Raw genomic sequence first — 21,535 nt, forward strand, 5'->3', positions numbered from 1 at the left:
TGTAACTTTTTACAAACACTTTAATTGTCTTTAATTCACTTTAATGACACATATTGTCTTCCAAAGCAGTGACAGAATGGTGGCTTTAGTGTGTTGTTGAAATAGCTTTGTTGAGTTCGTGCTGTACTAACAGTTAAACAGTTCTTGGTTCAATCCCAGGTTTTGGCACTTTGAACCTCTCCTGTGTCTTTTTCTTTGGCTCCAATTGTCAAGCTGCATGATTTACTCTGAAATTAGCACCAGAGAACCAAGGCACCAGCGAGCATGAGGAGCTGAAATTAGCACAGATCAAATCCACTTAATATTTCTGACTGAAGATGGTTGCAAATGCTTCAGCTTCATCTTTTGCACTGACGTGCTCAGCACCACCATCATTGAGGATGTGAATGTTTTTGGAGCCTCCTCATCTTGTTAGTTATTTAATTATCCACCACCATTCACGACTGGATGTGGCAGGACTGTGGAGCTGTGATCTGATCCTGAGGGAGATATCCGTGTGTGGAGTGGCGGGATGTATGGAAAGTGATCCTGAAGAGGGTGTCCGAGCCTGGAGTGGAAGCTATCCGTGGAGGTGCAGGAGTAGGTCATTCAGCCCCAGTGTTTTATAAAGGTTTAGCATAACTTATTTGCTTTTACTCTATGCCTCTATTAATAAAGCCAAGTGTCCTGTTTGCTCTTAGCAACCTTTTCAAACCTTGATCAAAAAAGATTGGTGTACATGGTCTCATTCTTCCTCCCAAACTGTATCACTTCACAATTTTCTGTGTAAAATTTTATCTGTTGTGTGAAAGCCCATTTTACCAGCGTGATTAAGTTCCTCTGAAGTGTGTTACTGTCACTGGCATAGGACGAAATTCACGAGCATTCTTTGATGCTATCTCTGTGGAAAGAGCAATCTTACACACTAGCTCAAATTGGGATTTTGTGTGTTTAGTATCTTTCCTCATCCACCAATATAAGCACAAATCTGTCTCATAATGTACGGTCTAAGAATGTGCCAATGTTGCAATGTGGTGATAAATTCTTCAGTGTCACAATGTACTCACCAACTGTTTCACTACTTTTCTGATTTCTGGATCCAAATTTGTAGCTTTCCGCGATCTCTAGTGGCTTAGGGTTGAGCCTCACTTCAACGAAGAAACGGAAAATTATGATTTAAAGATTACACTGTCATTCATTCACATCTCTGTCTTCTCCTGAACTTCGAGTTCAAATTTGTTTGTGAAGTTGAGTCACACGTTAAGACAGCACAATCTTTGTCTTTGTGAAGGAAGTGATTTGGGAATGGCTGTTTGAAACTGTCCCTTCTTGCACAGAAATTCAGTGCAAATACTCGATCACTCACAATTTCCTCGAGAGAAATTTGTTCACAATCGCATTCGACACGGAAACTGCCTCAGCATTAATCTCACTGAAGCAGAATGTGACCGTGTTGTATGTTTCAGAATGTTGGTGCTGTTATTTGTCGCTTTTAACCGAGACTGGGACACAGGGCAAGTTTGATCCGAGGTTGGAATATATTATCATTCAGGAGCAAGAAAAATCAAAAAGAACAAAATAAGAAAACCCAGTCTCCAGATTTGAGAATCTGTCGATCTGCTTTGGGAAAGTGAATCAGAGCAGAATGAAGGGTGAACTGTCCAGAAGAGATGAAGACACAGCTCAGTCAACACGTTCCCCTGGTTTATGATGCTGGAACATTCCTCACACAGAAATGATTCAACCCAATGACAAACATTCTTACAGCTGATAATTTATGCTACTGATTTAAGGACTGTCTCATGTGGTTACCGAGTGACGACGAGAAGATATTAAACTTTGTTCTATTCAATCTAGTTATGATGAAGTTAGAATTTTTCTACCTTTTATAAACAGTATTTGAAGGGTCTCGGCAACAATGTTCAGTGTTGATGAGAGTGGGGTCTGGGTGAGAAGCTGCTGAGTGTGACAGGGTCAGGACTGGATGCAGGAAGTTCTCTGACAGTCTCCCTCGATCTCTCTAATGGGTTTGAGTTGATTTACGACTGGTAGCTTTTATTTTACTTTTCTTATTTAGAGATACAGCCCCTTCGGCCCACCGAGTCTGTGCCAACCAGCAACCACCCATTTATACTAATCCTACATTAATCCCATATTCTCTACCTCATCCCCACCATTCTCCTACCACGTACCTACACGAGGGACAATTTACAATGGCCAATTTACCTATCAACCTGCAAATCTTTTGGAGGTGGGAGGAAACCAGAGCACCCGGCGGAAACCCACACAGACACAAGGAGAACTTGCAAACTCCACACAGGCAGTACCCAGAACTGAATCCTGGTCGCTGGAGCTGTGAGGCTGCGGTGCTAACCATTGCGCCACTGTGCTGCTGTTGTTGTTTTGATAAATGAAGGAAGTTCCCTCCACCCATTTTTTTTTGGACAGACAGTGTGGTATAAGGATGTAAAGGGTTAATGCTGAAGATAGTGGGATCAACCCCTCCCACTGTCAGAGTGATGATGGAACAGTCACATGAGATGAAGTTTGGGAGAAGAGAGAGCAGCACCAAGGATGCTAGCTTAGCAGGCTTGATGAGTGTGTCTGGAGTATTGTGTAAATTAGAAAAGAGTTCTTAGTTCTTACAGCAGGAACTGTGTCCAGAAAATATCGAGAAACTCACAATTTTATTATTCAGGAGTCGGAACACAGATATTAATTCCAAGTGACCGTTCTGGGACCAATTAACAAAAAAAGTAGAGAATAATATTGCTCACTGATTGAAATCCCCCAGTGAGGAGACAGTTAAACAGGTGATCTGTTGGGGCATCCTTCGATCCAAGGTTTCAGCAACATTTAATCTCCCTTTTTGGTGAAATTCTCTGTTATTTGCAACTTTTTTTATCAGCTTTGATGGGCGAGTGAAAAAACTGAAAAAATGGAACAGTTCCATCCTTTCTTTTCTTCCTTCTTCCCTTCTTTCCATCAGTTTCTCTTTTCTGTCCCAGATCAATATAATGATGAGAATCCCACTTTAATCTGCTGTTTCTGGTGTTTTATCCATTCCAATCAAAATTTCAACATTCCAATCAAATCGATTTGTTATTCCACAGTGTCTCTCCATGTGTTTTATTCTGTTGTATTCTCTCACAGTCTGTTTGATGATCAATGTTACATCTCACTCTCTGTTCTGGTGAAGATCAGAAGCAGTGATATCTGTTTACACCACCCGACAAGTCGGCCTGATGCTGTGCCTCGCTGATCATGTGGAGTTAAAGCAATTCTTCCAGTCAGTTAGTTCAGTTGTAATTTCATGAGAAATTCGGTCATCATGACTTCGTCAGTGACCTAATGGTTCAGGTGTCTGAGTGATGTTAATCATGATGTGATGAAATGATTGTATGTTCCAGTCTTTCCGTGGTGGGTTTTCACATTGAGTAGAAACGTGTTGGACATGGTTTGGAAATGTTTCACACCGCTCCATTCCCAACTTCATTTACTGACAGAAGATATATTTCCATCATTGCACAGCTGGTTGCACAGCCAGAAGCTGTGCTGAAGGTGACAGCTATGCCTATGTAACTGACAAGGTGTTTGAGAGGTTAAGGCGATGGACTGCTAATCCATTGTGCTCTGCACACGTGGGTTCGAATCTCATCCTTCTCGCTCGTTTATGAAGTGCTTAGTGTATTGTTTATGTTGGGGGAGTCTATGTGTGAAGTCAGCCTCAAAACCTGTTCTTGTCTGTGTCCAGACAGTGATTCCAGAATTTGTTACACTTTATTAAAATTGAGACAGACAATTGGAATTCTTCACCCAAACTGCACTGGAATGAAGATCAAATAGGGATCACGAAACGGAGCAGGATTTTTCCTCCCCTCCTTCCTTCCATCTTTACTTTCTCTCGATTTGCACCAAGTGAAAGACAAATGGGAAAAGCAAATGGCGAGGGAGCAGATGCAGAAAATTATCCTTTGGCAAGAAATTTATTTTCAAATCTTCTTGATAGATTAAGTGAGTGAGCAATGCTTTGACAGATGGAGTTTAAAATGAGGGGTCATTTAGTACCTACGATAGATCAGAGTGTTTTTTTGTAAGAGGTGAGATGTTAGAAACGGCGGAGGAGCAGAGACCCGAATACTGAATTAATAAAAGCTCGTGGCCTGGCAGAAAATAATGTGAAAAGTGAACAGAATATGAAGATTGGAACTCATGTTGCAGTGATATAAAGCTCTGTGCTCCTGAAGTAAATGTCCAAGCCCAGATTGTGGGGAATCTGTGGAGAGTGATTTGGTTTTTATTCATTCTTGGGTGTGAGTATCGCTGATAAGGCGAGCATTTATTACCCATTCCTATTGCCGTTGAGAAGGTGGTGGAGAGCTGCCTTCTTGAACTGATGCAGTCCATATGGTGCAGGAACACCCACAGTGCTATTGGGGAGGGAGTTCCAGGATTGTGACCCAACAACAGTGAAGAAATGGCGATATCGTTCCAAGTCAGGATGGTGAGTGTCTTGGAGGGGAACCTGCAGGTAGTGAGTTCCCATGCATCTGCTGCCCTTGTCCTTCGAGGTGGTAGTGGTCACGAGTTTGGAAGGTGCTGTTGAAGGATACTTGGCGAGTTGCTGCAGTGCATATGGAGATGGTACACACTGCAGCCACTCCAGGCGCTGCTTCACAAACCACTGACCACCTCCAGGCGCGTATCCATTGTCTCTCGAGATAAGGAGGCCCAAAAGAAAAAGAAAAAGAAAAAGAAAAGAAAAGAAAAGAACACACTGCAGCCACTGTTTACTGGTTGTGGAGGGATTGAATGTTTAAGGTGGCGGGTGAGGTGCCGATCAAGTGCGCTGCTTTGACCTGGATGGTGTTGAGCTTCTTGAGTGCTGTTGAGTGGGATGTATTCCATCACACTCCTGACTTGTGCCTTGTAGATGGTGGACAGGATTTGGGGTGTAAGGAGGTGAGATACTTGCTGCAGAATTCGTAATCTCTGACCTGCGCTTATAACCACAGCATAGATGTGACTGGTCCAGTTATGTTTCTGGTCAAGATGTTGATGGTGGGGGATTTAACGATGATAATGCTTCTGAATATCAAAAGGTAGATTTTTTTTCTCTCTCATTGGAGATGTTCACTGCTTGGCACTTGTGTGGCCAGAAGGTTGCTTGTCACTTATCAGCTCAAGCCTGAATGTTGTTCATGTCTTGCTGCTTGCAGGCACAGACTGCTTCAGTATCTGAAGAGTTGTGAGTCATCATCTAACATTCCCACTTCTGACTGATGTTGAAGAGAAAGTCGTCAATGAAACAGCTGGGATGTTTGGGTCTTGGACACTACCCTGAGAAACTCCTGAGGCAATGTCCTGGACTGAGATGATTGGCCTCCACGAACCACAACCATCTTGTTTTGTGCGAGGTACAACTCCAGCAAGTGGAGAGTTTTCCCCCTGATTCCCAGTGACTTCAATTTTGCTGGGGATCCTTGATGCCACACTCACTCAAGGGAAATCACTCTCACCTCTCCTCTGGAATTCCACTCTTTTGTCTCTGTTTGGACCAAGCTGCAATGAGATCATACAAACATAATATCAGAAGAACTAGTAGCAGGAGTAGGCCATTTGGCCACTCGAGCTTGCTACGCCATTCAATAGGATCATGGCTGACCTGATCATGACCTCAACCCCACTTTCTTGCCTGCCCACATAACCCTTGGCTCTCTTGTAAATAAAAATCTTGAAGACATTCAATGGCCCAGCCTCCACTGCTCTCTGAAGTAGAAAATTCCAAAGATTAATGACCCTCTGAGAGAAGAAATTCCTTCTTAAATGAAAAAGCCCTAAATCTGAAACTGTGTCCCCTAGTTCTAGATTCCACCACGAGAGGAAACATCCTCTCAGCATCTACCCTGTCAAGCCCCCTCAGAATCTTATATGTCTCAATACGTTCACCTTTCATTTTTCTCAACTCCAATGAGTATCAGTCCAACCTGCTCAACTTTCCTCATAAGACAACACCTTCATCACAGGAATCAATCCAATGAACCTTCTCTGAACTGCCTCCAATGCAAGTATATCCCTCCTTAAATAAGGAGACCAAAACTGTACACAGTACTCTCGGTGTGGTTTCACCAGCACCATGTACATTTGTAGCAAGACTTCTCTACTTTTATACTCCATCCCCCTTGCAATAAAGGGTAACATTCCATTTGCCTTCCTAATTATTTGCTGTACCTGCATGGTACCTTTTTGTGATTCATGTACAAGGACACCCAGATCCTTCTACACCGCAGCATTCTGTGATCTCTCACAATTTAAATAATATTTTCCTGTTCTATTCTTCCTACCAAAGTGGATAACCTCACATTTTCCCACATTCTCCTCGATCTGCCAAATTATTTCCTGGAGCTGAGAGACCCTGGCAGAACCTAAATTGAGCATCGATGATCAGATTATTGCTAAGTGTGTGGTGCTTGATCGCACTGTTGGTGACATCTTCCATCACTTTGCTGATGATTGATAGTAGACTGATGGGGCGGCAATTGGTCAGATTGGATTTGTCCTGCATTTTTTTTATGGAGTGGGCACACTTGGGCAATTTTCCACATTGTCAAGTAGATGCCTGTGTTGTAGCTCTACTGGAACAGTGTGGCTGAGAGCGCAGCTAGTTCTGGAGCACAAGTCTTCAGGACTAGAGCCGGAAATCTTGTTAGGGCCTATAGTCTTTGCAGTATCGAGTGTCTTCAGCTGTTCCTTGCCATTATGTGGAGTGAAGCGAATTGGCTGAAAACTGGAAGCTGTGATGCTGGGGACCTCAAGAGGCCGAGATGAAATCATCCACTGAGCAATTTCTGACTGAAGATGGTTTCAAATGCTCCAGCTTCACCTTTTGCACTGACGTGCTCGGCTCCACCAACATTGAGGATAGGGATGTTTTTGGAGCCTCCTCATCTGGTTCGTTATTTAATTGTCCACCACCATTCATGACTGGTTACTTAGTTTCTCAGGGCAGTGTCCTAGGCCCAACCATCCTCAGCTGTTTCATTGATGGCTTTCTCTTCAACATAAGTGAGAAGTGGGAATGTTCGCTGATGATTCACAACTCCTCAGATACTAAAGCAATCTGTGCCTGCAAGCAGCAAGACCTGAACAACATTCAGGCTTGAGCTGATATGTGACAAGCAACATTCTTTGATCTGATCCTGAGGGAGATATCCGTGCGTGGAGTGGCGGGATGTATGGAGAGTGATTCTGAAGAGGGTGTCTGAACATGGAGGGCAGAATCTGTGGAGAGTGGTCCCCAAAGGATGTCCATGTCTGGAGATTTAGGAATTCTGAAGAGGGTCTCCGAGCCCATAGTGCTGGGATGTATGGAGAGTGATCCTGAAGTGGGTGTCCGAGCCTGGAGCGGCAGGATCTGTGGAGAGTGATCCTGATGAGTGTGTGTAAACCTGGAATGGAAGCTTTCTGTGGAGGTACAGGAAGAGGCCATTCATTCCCAGTATTTTATAAAGGTTTAGCATAACTTATATGCTTTTACTCTATGCCTCTGTTAATAAAGCCAAGTGTCCTGTTTGCTCTTAGCTACCTTTTCAATCCTTCTAACATTGGTGTACATTATCTCTCTGCTCCTGCACCCAGTTTAGAATTGTAACGGTTCATTTATATGGCATTCTTCCTTCCAAATTGTATCACTTCACACTTCTCTGTGTAAAATTTCATCTGTTATGTGAAAGCCCATTTTACCTTTTTTTTTTAAGTTCCCCTGAAGTGTGTTACTATCACTGGCATGGGACAAAATTCCTGAGCATTCTTTGATGCTATCTCCATAGACAGAGCAATCTTATACGCGAGCTCAAATGTAGGATTTTGTGTGTTTAGTATCTTATTTCACCCACCAATATAAGCACAAATATGTCACGTAAATCTTGTTCACTGCAGTCCCTGCTGCTGTTTGCTGCCTATATTTACAGACTTTTATCTCAACCTCGTCACCATGTTCTCTAATATATTCAGGGGGCATCAGCAGAGAAAATGTTCACCAAGCGTGGCAAGTGCAAGGAAATGTTTATTTATGTCATTATGTCATGAACATAATATACAAATTTTTACATGTGTGAATCATCAAGATGTGTCTTTCGAAATGGAACCCCGTCACAATAAACACTGTCACCTTTCAATGTTTAGCAGACAGGTTTGACGGCTTGATGTGTGTGATTCCCATATTAATGTGTTTGTGCAAAGTTCGGGGAAAGATGGAGATATGAATAATTTATAGGGAAATCTTTTAAACATATTACCACATCTCTCACTCACAAAGATCTGCAAACACATGGATTCCAAAAGAACCTGAGTACAAAATCACCTAAAATAAACACAGCCAGAGAAACGTGCAATAACCTGTAGCTCAGGGAAAGTACAGATGGATATTGGGCATCTCCTGGCAGGACAGAGTGCCGAATGCAGAAGTACACCAGTGTGCAGGGATCTGCAGCATGTTTGCCCTCTTGAGTCAGCGGTGACTCTGTTGACTGGGTCATGTGTGCTGAATGGATGATGGTCGCTTTGCCAAAGACATGCTCTTTGGTGAGCTTGCTATCAGCACGAGACCAACAGGTCACCCACGTCTGTGATACAAGGACATCTGCAAAGCGAGATCTCAAGCAGACTGGGATTGGAGTCGATGCATGGGAAGTCCTTCCTGCTGACTGGAATTCCTGGAGAAAGGCATTCAGGAAGACCATGGGAAAAGCAGAGGACAAAAGAAATGACCAGACGGTGGGAAAGAGAGCTCAGAGGAAGGAAAAATTATCAGTCGACCTCGGGCCAATGACATTCATCTGTACCAGCTGCGGAAGGGATCGTCACTCACGAGTCGTCCTCTACAGCCACAACAAACGATGTTTAATACAGAAGTGACGTACACCCCGGGTGTAGCCCATCGTCTTCCGAGACGGACGGTTGCCTATTACAATTACAACTACAGCTACAACTACAAGAGCGAGTCAGAGGCTGGGAACACTGCCGTGACGAACTCAGCTCTTGACTCGCCAAAGCCTGCCCACTATCTACAAAGCCTTCCTCTGATTTCAATTGCACGCACATTTGTGATCTGTCTCTGTAGCTTAGTTGGTTAAAGCACCTGTCTAGTAAACAGGAGATCCTGGGTTCAACTCCCAGCAGAACCTTATTTCACAGTAGCAACATGCTTGAAAAGTTTCATTATCAACATTGACATTTGTGTCTTGTGAACTTTAATTCAAAATACTTGATGAATTTCAATCACATAAAAAAACAGCCTTTGTGAAGGATATGAGTTTGGAATGGCTGTTCCTCCTTGTACAGAATTTCAGTGCTGATACATCAAAGGTAACTTCTTTGACATAAATTTGTTCACAGTTCCATTCAACCTGGAAAACAGCTTGATGTTAATCTCACTGAAGGAAAGTGTGAGAGTGTTTGTGTCATTATGTGTTGCTTTTAACCGAGACTGGGACATGACGCAAGTGGGAGGGTTTATCTGAGGTTTGGAATATTTGTCAGTCAGGAACAAGAAAAATCAAAGGAACCAAATAAGAAAACCTATGTCTCATGTGGTTACCGAGAAACGGTGAGAAGATATTAAACTTTGTTGTATTTAATACAACTGTGTGAACTTTGATCTTTGCGGCCTTTTAAAAACAGTATTTGAAGGGTCTCAGTAAAAATGTTCAGTGTTGATGAGAGTGGGGTCTGGGTGAGCAGCTGCTTCATGTGACAGGGTCAGGACTGGATGCAGGAAGTTCTCTGACAGTCTCTCTCTGATGGGTTGAGTTGATTTTCAACTGGCAGCTGTTGCTGTTTTGATAATTCAAGTTCCCTCCACTGATTTTTTTGGACAGACAGTGCAGTATGAGGATGTAAAGGGTTAATGCTGAAGACAGTGGGATTAACCCCTCCCACAATCAGAGTGATGATGTAACAGTCACATGAGATGAGGTTTGGGAGGAGAGAGCAGCACCAAGGATGCCAGTTTCGGAGGCTTGATGAGTGTGTATATAGTATTGTGTAAATTAGAAAAGAGTTCTTAGTTCTTTCAGCAGGAAATGTGTCCAGAAAATATCACGAAACTCACAATTTTATTATTCAGGAGTTGGAACACAGGGATATTAACTCCAAGTGACAGTAGTGGTTTCATTTAACAAAAGAAAAGGAGAGAATAATATTGCTCATTGATTGAAATCCCCCAGTGAGGAGACAGTTAAACAGGTGATCTGTTGGGGCATCCTTCGATCCAAGGTTTCGGCAGCATTTAATCTCCCTTTTTGGTGAAACTCTCTGTTTTTTGCATCTTTTTTTAATCCAGCTTTGATGGACCAGTGAAAAAACTGAAAAAAGTGAACAGATCCATCCTTTCTTTTCTTCCTTCTTCCCATCAGTTTCTCTTTTCTGTCCCAATTTAATCTGATGTTTTATCCATTCCAATCATAATTCAACATTCCAATCAAATCTATTTGTTATTCCACAGTGTCTCTCCATGTGTTTTATTCTGTTGTATTCTCTCACAGTCTGTTTGATGATCAATGTTACATCTCACTCTCTGTTCTGGTGAAGATCAGCAGCAGTGATATCTGTTTACTCCACCCGACAAGTCGGCCTGAGGCTGTGTCTCATCGATAATGTGGAGTTAGGAACATAGGAACATAGGAGCAGGAGTCGGCCATTCAGCCCATCGAGCCTGCCCCACCATTCAATATGATCATGGCTGATCATCCACTTCAATGCCCTTTTCCCCACACCTTCCTCATATTCCCTTATGTCATTTGTATTTAGAAATCTATCAATCTCTGCTTTAAACATACTCAATGACTGAGCTTCCACAGCCCTCTGGGGTACAGAATTCCAAAGATTCACAACCCTCTGAGTAACAACATTTCTCCTCATCTCTGTCCTAAGTGGCTTGCCCCTTACTTTGAAATTGCGTCCCATGGTTCTCGACTCCCCAACCAGAGGAAACATCTTAGCTGCATCTACCCTGACTGTCCTTTAAATATTTTGTAGGTTTCAATGAGATCACCTCTCATTCTTCAAAACTCTACAGAATAGAGCCCCAGTTTCCCCAATCTCTCTACATAGGACAGTCCCAACATCCCAGGAACAAGTCTGATGAACCTTCTTTGCACTCTATCTATGGCAATAATATCCTTCCTAAGGCAAGGGGACCAAAACTGCACACAGTACTCCAAGTGCAGTCTAACCAAGGTTCTATACAATTGAAGCAAGAATTCACTACTCCTGTACTCAAATCGTCTTGCGATAAAGGCTAACATACTATTAGCCTTCCTAATTGCTTGCTGCACCTGCATGTTAGCTGTCAGTGACTTATTGACATGGACACCCAGGTCTCCCTTATATTCTATACCTCAGTTAATAAAGGAAAGGACCTGCTGAACCACCTTATTGACCTGTACTGCTACTTCAGGGATCTGTGGACATTCACTCCAACGTCCCTCACTTCCTCTACACCATTCAGTGTTCTCCCATTAATTGTGTATTCCTTTGCCTTTTTTGACGCCTGCTCTCGCTGTTCCCTGCTCTCCGAGTGAACTCTTGCTCCCTCTCTCTCCTGGGCTCTTTATGCTCCACTCTGCTCTCACTGTTTCCCGCTCTCTTAATGTATCAATATTTATTTGCCTTGTGTTTAATTTAAAATATGGATTAACTGTATTTTACAGTTGTAGGTTTTATTTGGTAATCCTGTGCAAGTTGTGGATTGGTATTCAATATTAAGCTCTGTGAAAACGATTGCGAATGAAAATATAACTTTCAATCTTATACATGGGCTGGTCTGCAAGCTCCAAGTCCTTCATTTTGTAGTAATGGCTTGATACTGTATCTTTCAGTCTTAATCTCTGTGGGATTTTTGAACTGGTATGTAATGCATAACTTGGTCTAACGTTCTGATGTATATTATTGGGATTCATAGGATCATAGGAAATAGGGGCATTAAGGCCATTCAGCCCATCGAGCCTGCTCCAACATTCAAACAGATCGTGACTGATCATCTACCTCTACGCCATTTTTCTCTGCCATCTCCATATCCCTTGATCTTGTTAGTATTTAGAAATCTATCGATTTATGTCTTGAATATGTTCAATGATTGATCTTCCACAGCCCTCTGGGATAAAGAATTCCACAGATTTCTCACCCTCTGAGGAAAGAAATTCCTGCTCATCTCAGTCTGCCCTTATTCTGAGACTGTGTCCCCTTGTTCTGGACTCACTAGACAGAGGAAACATCCTATCCATATCTACCCTGTGACACCCTGTAAGAACTTTGCCTGTTTCAATGAGATCACTTCTCACTCTTCAAAACTCTAGAGAATTTCGGCCCAGTTTCTGCAGTCTCTCATCATAAGACAATCCCACCATCCGAGGGGATGAGACCGGTGAATCTCTGTTGCACTCCCTCTGTGACAAGTCTATCCTTCCTTAGATAAGGAAACCAAAATTGTACAGAATACTCCAGGTGCGGTCTCATCCAGACTTCATACATCTTTACTCATGTACTCAAATACGCTTTCAATGAAGCCAACATACCATTTGCCTTCCTGATTGCTTGCTGCACCTGCATACGAGCTTTTAGTGTCTCATGAACAAGGACACCCAGGTGCCTTTGGACATCGACACTTCCCAGTCTCTCACCATTTAAGAAATACTCTGTCTTTCTGTTTATTCTACCAAAGTGGAGAAATTCACACTTATTTACATTATATTCCATCTGCCATGTTCTTGCCCATTCATTTAACCTGTCCAAATCCCCTTGAAGCCTCCTTGCATTCATTCTGTACCTTTCAACCAGGTAAATTTTGTCTGTTCTATTTCAGATTTTATATTTAAAATGTAACCATGGTGACAGAGTTTATTTAGATCTGATAGTGAGTTTGTTTTTGGACTGTGATTGATGTATCAACCTGTCAGCTGTATTGAATTGGAGTGAAATGGAAACAACTTCTGTCTCTCCTGCTGTTGTTTGACTGTTGGATTGAAAATGTGTCTCTTGACTTTGGGATCAGTGTCTGACTACTTATTTTGTTTGCTCCAGTGGAACTGATGAGCTGGCAGTATCTCTGTGCTTTGGGAGTGATCCTGTGCCGACTGTGTGTTGGAACGAGATCACTTTCCTTGTGTCCAAGAATCACCACATCCATTCAGGTTCCTTCGTGTATTTTTCTGCAGGAATGAAAGAACTGGTGAGATAGAAGATACAAAAGCGATCAATGTAATCATCCCAATAATAATCATTATGAACAATCACAAAATGAAAACCAGGAACACAAACAGTGTCAGTGTCTGACTCCACTGCAGTACTGCAGCATTCAGCTTCTGTTTACCAGGTGTTTGCAGTGGTTTTACAAACACTCCCCGACTCCCCCTCAACTTCCCACCACTCAATGCTAACCTCTGAGCACATCTGCAGACACGCTCCCAAAGCAGTGGCTGCTGGAAGCAGATGCTGTTTGTTCCCTTCCCCCGGGCCCGGGAAGTCTCCATTAGCAGCTGATTTAAAGCATCTTCCCCTGATTGAGTGAATGGCCTCACAGACTGGGTTGGGGAAAGACTGCGCATGCGCCCCACTCCTCATTGTGACGTCACACTGGGGGCGGGGCTGCATCGCGTGTGCGCAGATCTTTGCAGCAATTCAGCATTCAAACATCAATGGGAACTTTCCCCATTTCACCCTCATCAAAGTCCCAAAGAAAGTGAAAAGGGGCTTGGACTGGAGGGAGGGAGGGGCGGGGTAGGGGGAACCTAGAACCCAGAAAGCTGCCCACTTGCCCCATTTAGATGCTCAATTTGTTGTCATTCCCTGCAGGGGGTTTGTTATTATTGAGCCCCTCCTGGTAAAACAATCCGATAGAAAGAGGGGAGAAAGGAGGGAGCCGGTGTGTTTGCTGGGACCTTGCAGAATTCATTTCAGCAGCAAAAGTCCCGGGTTATATTAACCCGAGTGAAACACGCTGTCAGTGAGAGGAAAACCGAACGGCCCTTTTCATCTTTTCATTGGAAACAAAGTAGAGCCAGAAGTGCGGCGAGCAGAGCAGACACACAAGCTCAATGACAGGAGAGCTCGGCCGTCCCTGAGTTTCAGCTCCCGGCTCTTACATTGCCTCATCCACACTGTCTTTACTGTGGATGCTCAGGGGTTCCTTGTCGGATCTGAGGATCCATTAAACATTCTGAGTCAGGAGATCCACACACTCTCTGTTATCAAGATTTATGGGCAGGAATGTTTCAAAACTTTGTCTATTAAATCATTGTATTATTCACAGAACTAATGAGGCAATCGGTTCATTATTCAGGCCTTGAACTTGGTTTGGGAAGACCGAAAACTGAGAGCTTCAGCACCTTTCCACTTCTTCACTAATATAACTGATTTTTTTGATGAAGTAACAGAAAAGGTTGATGAAGGGAAAGCAATGGATGTTGTCTATATGGATTTTAAGAAAGCGTTTGACAGACTACCACATAAAAGGCTGGGTAACAAAACTGAGGCTCCTGGAATAGGAGGGTCAGTATCTGCTTGGATTAAAAAATGGATGAAATATCAAGAAAAGCGAGTTGTGGTATTTGGTTGTTTTTCAGAATGGAAGATGGTGAACAGTGATGTCCACAAGGGTCAGTGTCAGGACCACTATATATAGAAATGACTTGAATATTGGAATCACAGAATCACACAATTGTTACTGCCCAGAAGGAGGCCATTTGGCCCATCGTGTCTGCACTGACTCTCCAAATGAGCAATTCACCTGATGTCACTTCCCCGTCTTCTCCCCATAATCCTGCACATTCTTCCTTTTCAGATAACAGTCTAATTCCCCTTTGAATGCTTCAATTGAACCTGCCTCCATCACATTCTCAGGCAGTTCATACTTTAACCACTCGCTGTGTGAAAAAGTTTTTCCTCATGTCGCTTTTGCTTCTTTTACCAATTACTTTAAATCTGTGCCCTCTCGTTCTCGATCCTTTCACAAGTGGTAACAGTTTCTCCCTATCCACTCTGTCCACACCCCTCATCATTTTGAATACCACTATGAAATCTCCTCTTAGCCTTCTTTTCTCCAAGGATAACAGTCCTAACTTCTCCAATCTATCTTCAGAACTGAAGTTCCTCATCCCTGGAACCATTCTCATGAATCTTTTCCATAATCTCTCCAATGCCTTCACATCTTTCCTAAAGTGTGGCACCCAGAACTGGACTCAGTACTTCAGCTGAGGCTAGTGTCTTATACAAGTTCAACATGACCTCCTTGTTCTTGTACTCTATGCCTCTATTACTAAAGCCGAGGATACTGTATGCTTTATTAACCACTCTCTCAACCAATGACATATACCCCCAGGTCCCACTGCTCCTGCACCCCCTTTAGAATTGTACCCTTTATTCTACATTGTCACTCCATGTTCTTCCCACCAAAATGAATCAATTCACATTTCTCTGCATTGAACTTCACCTGTCATCTGTCCTCCCATTCCACCAACTTGTCTATATCCTTTTGAAGTTCTACACTATCATCCTTACAGTTCACAATGCTTCCAATTTTCGTATCATCCATAAACTTTGAAATTCTGCCCTGTACACCAAGGTCTAGGTCATTAATATATATCAGGAAAGGCAAGGGTCCCAACACTGACTCCTGGGGAACTCCACTACAAACCTTCCTCTAGCCCGAAGAACATCCATTGCTCACTACTCTTTGTTTCCTGTCACTCAGCCAATTCCATATCCATGTTACTACTGTCCGTTTTATTCCATGAGTTATAACTTTGCTCACAAGTCTGTTGTGTTGCACTGTATCAAACTCCTTTTGAAAGTCAATAAAAGCAAAATACTGCAGATGCTAGAAATCTGAAATGTAAACAAAAAGTGCTGGAAATACTCAGCAGGTCTGGCAGCATCTGTGGAGAGAGAAGCAGATTTAACGTTTCAGGTCAGTGACCTTTCAGATGCTGTCAGACCTTTTGAAAGTCCATGTACACCACATCAACAGCATTGCCCTCATCATCCCTCTCTGTTACCTCATCAAAAAACTCCAGCAGGACAGTTAAACATGACTTTCCCTTAAGAAATCCATGCTGTCTTTCCTGAATTAACCCACATTTGTCCATGGGACTATTAATTTTGTCCCGAATTATTCTTTCGAGAAGTTTTCCCACCACCGAAATTGAACTGACTGGGGAGTGAGACGTGGTGAGTTGCTTTAGCAGAGAGCCAACATGGGTTCGTCAGGCCGAACGACCTCCTTCTGTGCTGTAGCCATTCTCTGATTGTATGATTCTAGCGGCAACTGTTGGTGGAGAGGCAGTGATGCAGGAATGGGTTGACAGAAAGGGGAAAGTCTGGGCTGGTGTGTGTTTGCAGCATTTGCAGCTTGTGTTCGGGTTTGTGAATAAAGGTGATTTGGAAGCTGTGTTCCAAATTGAAGTGTTTACTGGAAGGAAGAAGTTGATGTCAATGAAGAATAAAACATGTTAAGATGAAGCGTGGTGTGATTGTGGACAGCAGTAAATATAGTGTTGGTGAATTATTTGTGTTAATAAACTTCCACTGCACCCTCTGCTGCAGGCTGCTGTTTAGATCCAGCTGTGTATTAGTGCTGTGTGTTAGCGAGATAAATGTTTGTTTCAACGCTGTTTATAAAGCAATAGCATTGCACTCAAACAGTCCCAGACATAGCAACACACGTACAAAAGCAAAATACTGCAGATGCTGGAAATCTGAAACATAAACAGAAAATGCTTGAAATAGTCAGCAGGTCTGGCAGCATCTGTGGAGAAAGAAACAAAGTTAATGTGAGCTAAGGAAACAGACCTGAACTGTTAACTGTTTCTCTCTGCACAGATGCTGCCAGACCTACTGAGCATTTCCAGCATTTTCTGTTTTTATTACAGCAACACCTTTGATCAGCAGTAGCGGTGATAGTGCGAGCCAGGGGGCAGCCGGGAAGGTACGTTTCACTATAAAGTACTTACCTGGCGATTCGGCGGACGCGGACACGGGGAGTGCTGGGTAAGTGAACTTATATATTCGGGCAGTGGCTAAACCCGAAACACTACACGTGTAGTGTCTCCCACCCATCCTCCTCCTCCAACCAAAAAAAAGGACTCTTGTGTGGAGGGTTTGGTAAGGTAAGGTTTTCCTTTATATTTTTTTATTCTCTGTTGTCAATTTAGAGCAGAGGGGATGGAAGCTAGGGCAGTTGCATGCTCCTCTTGCAGGATGTGGGAGGTAAGGGTCACCACTTGTGTCCCTGCTGACTTCACCTGTGAGAAGTGCACCCAACTCCAGCTCCTCACAGAGCGCGTTAGGGAACTGGAGCTGGAGCTGGATGAACTTCGGATCATGCGGGAGGCAGAGGGGATGATAGAGAGCAGTTATAGGGAAGTACTGACACCTAAGTCACAGGATAAAGGTAGCTGGGTGACCATCAGGGGAGGGAAAGGGAATAGGCGCACAGTGCAGGGATCCCCTGTGGCCGTTCCCCTCAATAATAAGTATACCGTTTTGGATACGGTTGGGGGGGGGGACCTACCAGGGGAAAGCCACAGCGGCCAGGTCTCTCCCACTGAGCCTGGCTCTGCGGCTCAGAAGGGAAGGGTGGAGAATAGGAGAGCGATAGTGATAGGAGATTCAATGGTTAGAGGAACAGACAGGAGATACTGTGGTCGCGAACGAGACTCCCGGATGGCATGTTGCCTCCTGGGTGCCAGGGTCAGGGATGTCTCAGATCGAGTCTACAGGATTCTTAAGGGGGAGGGGGAGCAGCCAGAAGTCGTGGTACATATCGGTACCAATGACATAGCTAGGAAAAGGGATGAGGACATGAAAAACAAATATAGGAGTTAGGTTGGAAGCTAAAAGGCAGGACGAGCAGAGTAGTAATCTCAGGATTGATACCGGTGCCACGTGCTAGTGAGGCTAGAAACAGAGAGCGAGTGCAGCTGAACACGTGGCTACAGAGCTGGTGTAGCAGGGAGGGCTTCAGTTATGTGGATCATTGGGATAACTTCTGGGGAAGGTGGGACCTGTAGAAGAAGGACGGGTTGCATCTGAACTGGAGGGGCACCAATATCCTGGGCGGGAGGTTTGCTAGAGCTCTTCGGGAGGGTTTAAACTAGTTTGGCAGGGGGATGGGAACCGGAGCTATGGATCAGTGGATGGGGTAGCTGTTGAACAGGCAGATACCGAGTGCAGAGAGTCTGTGAGGAAGGTTAGACAGTTGACAGGGCAAAGTTTCAGCCAGTATGATGGGTTGAAGTGTGTCTATTTTAATGCAAGAAGTGTCAGGAATAAGGGTGATGAACTTAGAGCATGGATCAGTACTTCGAGCTACGATGTTGTGGCCATTACGGACACTTGGAGATCACAGGGGCAGGAATGGATGTTGGATGTTCCGGGGTTTAGATGTTTCAAAAGGAATAGGGAGGGAGGTAAAAGAAATGGGGGAGTGGCATTGTTAATCAGGGATAGTATCACAGCTGCAGAAAGGGAGGTCATCGAGGAGGGTTTGTCTACTGAGTCATTATGGGTGGAAGTCAGAAACAGGAAAGGAGCAGTCACTTTATTGGGAGTTTTCTATAGACCCCCCAATAGCAACAGAGACACGGAGGAACAGAGTGGGAGGCAGATTTTGGAAAGGTGCAGAAGTAACAGGGTTGTTGTCATGGGTGACTTCAACTTCCCTAATATTGATTGGAACCTCCTTAGTGCAAATAGTTTGGATGGAGCAGTTTTTGTCAGGTGTGTCCAGGAAGGTTTCCTGACTCAATATGTAGATAGGCTGACTAGAGGGGAAGCTATGTTGGATTTGGTGATTGGCAACGAACAAGGCCAGGTGGCAGATCTCTCGGTGGGAGAGCATTTCGGTGATAGTGATCACAACTCCCTGACCTTTACTATCGTCATGGAGAGGGACAGGAGCAGACGGGATGGGAAAATATTTAATTGGGGGAGGGGGAATTACAATGCTATTAGGCAGGAACTGGGGTGCATAAATTGGGAACAGATGTTCTCAGGGAAATGCACGACAGAAATGTGGAGGTTGTTTAGGGAGAACTTGCTGCGACTGCTGGATAGGTTTGTCCCGATGAGGCAAGGAAGGGATGGTAGGGTGAAGGAACCTTGGATGACAAGAAATGTGGAACAGCTAGTCAAGAGGAAGAAGGAAGCTTACTTAAGGTTGAGGAAGCAAGGATCAGACAGGGCTCTAGAGGGTTACAAGGTAGCCAGGAAGGAACTGAAGAATGGACTTAGGAGAGCTAGAAGGGGACATGAAAAAGTCTTGGCGGGTAGGATTAAGGAAAATCCCAATGCGTTCTACACTTATGTGAGGAACAAGAGGATGGCCAGAGTGAGGGTAGGGCCGATCAAGGATAGTGGAGGGAACTTGTGCCTGGAGTCGGAGGAGGTAGGGGAGGTCCTAAATGAATACTTTGCTTCAGTATTCACTAGTGAGAGGGACCTGGTCGTTTGTGAGGACAGCGTGAAACAGGCTGATATGCTCAAACAGGTTGATGTTAAGAGGGAGGATGTGCTGGAAATTTTGAAAGACATGAGGACAGATAAGTCCCTGGGGCCAGACGGGATATACCCAAGGATATTAAGGGAAGCGAGGGAAGAGATTGCCGCGCCTTTGGCGATGATCTTTGCGTCCTCACTGTCCACTGGAGTAGTACCAGATGATTGGAGGGTGGCAAATGTTATTCCCTTGTTCAAGAAAGGGAATAGGGATAACCCTGGGAATTATAGACCAGTCAGTCTTACGTAGGTAGTGGGCAAATTATTGGAGAGGATTCTGAGAGACAGGATTTATGATTAGTTGGAAAAGCATAGTTTGATTAGAGACAGTCAGCATGGCTTTGTGAGGGGCAGGTCATGCCTCACAAGCCTGATTACATTCTTTGAAGATGTGACAAAACACATTGATGAAGGAAGAGCAGTGGATGTGGTGTATATGGATTTCAGCAAGGCGTTTGATAAGGTTCCCCATGGTAGGCTCATTCAGAAAGTAAGGAGGCATGGGATACAGGGAAAGTTGGCTGTCTGGATACAGAATTGGCTGGCCCATAGAAGACAGAGGGTGGTAGTAGATGGAAAGTATTCAGACTGGAGCTCGGTGACCAGTGGTGTTCCGCAGGGATCTGTTCTGGGACCTCTGCTCTTTGTGATTTTTATAAATGACTTGGATGAGGAAGTGGAAGTCTGGGTTAGCAAGTTTGCCGATGACACGAAGGTTGCTGGAGTTGTGGATAGTGTGGAAGGCTGTTGTAGGTTGCAACAGGACATTGACAGGATGCAGAGCTGGGCTGAGAAGTGGCAGATGGAGTTCAACCTGGAAAAGTGTGAAGTGATTCATTTTGGAGGGTTGAATTTGAATGCAGAATACAGGCGAAAAGACAGGATTCTTGGTAGTGTGGAGGAACAGAGGGATCTTGGGGCCCATGTCCATAGATCGCTCAAAGTTGCCACCCAAGTTGATAGGGTTGTTAAGAAGGCGTATGGTGTGTTGGCTTTCATTAACAGGGGGATTGAGTTTAAGAGCCGCGAGGTTATGCTGCAGCTCTATAAAGCCCTGGTTAGACCGCACTTGGAATATTGTGTTCAGTTCTGGTCGTCTCATTATAGGAAGGATGTGGAAGCTTTAGAGAGGGTGCAGAGGAGATTTATCAGGATGCTGCCTGGACTGGAGGGCATGTCTTACAAAGAAAGATTGAGGGAGCTGGGACTTTTCTCATTGGAACGAAGAAGGATGAGAGGTGACTTGATAGAGGGGTACAAGATGATGAGAGGAATAGATAGAGTGGATAGCCAGAGACTTTTTCCCAGGGTGGAAAGGGCTATCACCAGGGGGCATAATTTTAAGGTGATGGAGGAAGGTTTCGGGGAGATGTCAGAGGTAGGTTCTTCACACAAGAGAGTGGTGGGTGCATGGAATGCACTGCCAGCGGTGGTAGTAGAAGCAGATACATTAGGGACATTTAAGCGTCTCTTGGATAGGTACATGGATGATAGTAGAATGAAGGGTATGTAGGTAGTTTTGATCTTAGAGTAGGTTAAAGGTTCGGCACATCATCGTGGGCCGAAGGGCCTGTACTGTGCTGCACTGTTCTATGTTCTATGTTCTGTAACACAGGTGTTGGGAGGCTCAGCCTGGCTACGCAATGTTACAAGGACGCTGAGTGACACCATCGACAACGGGACAGAGAGAAAAACACACAGAAAACTAACAGACTGTGAGGAAGCAAAAGTGAGGAACGGAGAGAGAGAGACAGACAACGAAACTGAGATGGAGAAACAAGGCATTTGTATGATTGTGCTCTCCCTGTTGTCTAAAGGTATTTCCTGTTGTGTAAATATGTTTTCTGTTGTGTAAAGATGTACCCTGTTGTTGTGTAAAGGTTTTCCCTGTTATTGTTTTATTTTCTGTTGCTGACCGTCTCCTCACTGTGACCATTTGTCCTGGTTTTATTGTGGCCAACATCACCATCTGGTGGTGGACAGGAGACTCTGCAGGAAGGGGTTG

At 44.1% G+C, this 21,535-nt stretch overlaps 1 non-coding gene across 1 annotated transcript; it reads left to right on the forward strand.

Moving 5' to 3' along the window:
• The first annotated feature begins 9,090 nt into the window (after window positions 1-9,090).
• trnat-agu (transfer RNA threonine (anticodon AGU)) lies at window positions 9,091-9,164 on the forward strand. Its single transcript has one exon. It is a non-coding gene; the product is annotated as a tRNA-Thr (tRNA).
• The last annotated feature ends 12,371 nt before the right edge of the window (window positions 9,165-21,535 follow it).

Source organism: Heterodontus francisci, chromosome 35 (genome assembly GCF_036365525.1).
Source record: "Heterodontus francisci isolate sHetFra1 chromosome 35, sHetFra1.hap1, whole genome shotgun sequence".
In the NCBI taxonomy this organism is placed as follows: Eukaryota; Metazoa; Chordata; class Chondrichthyes; order Heterodontiformes; family Heterodontidae; genus Heterodontus; species Heterodontus francisci.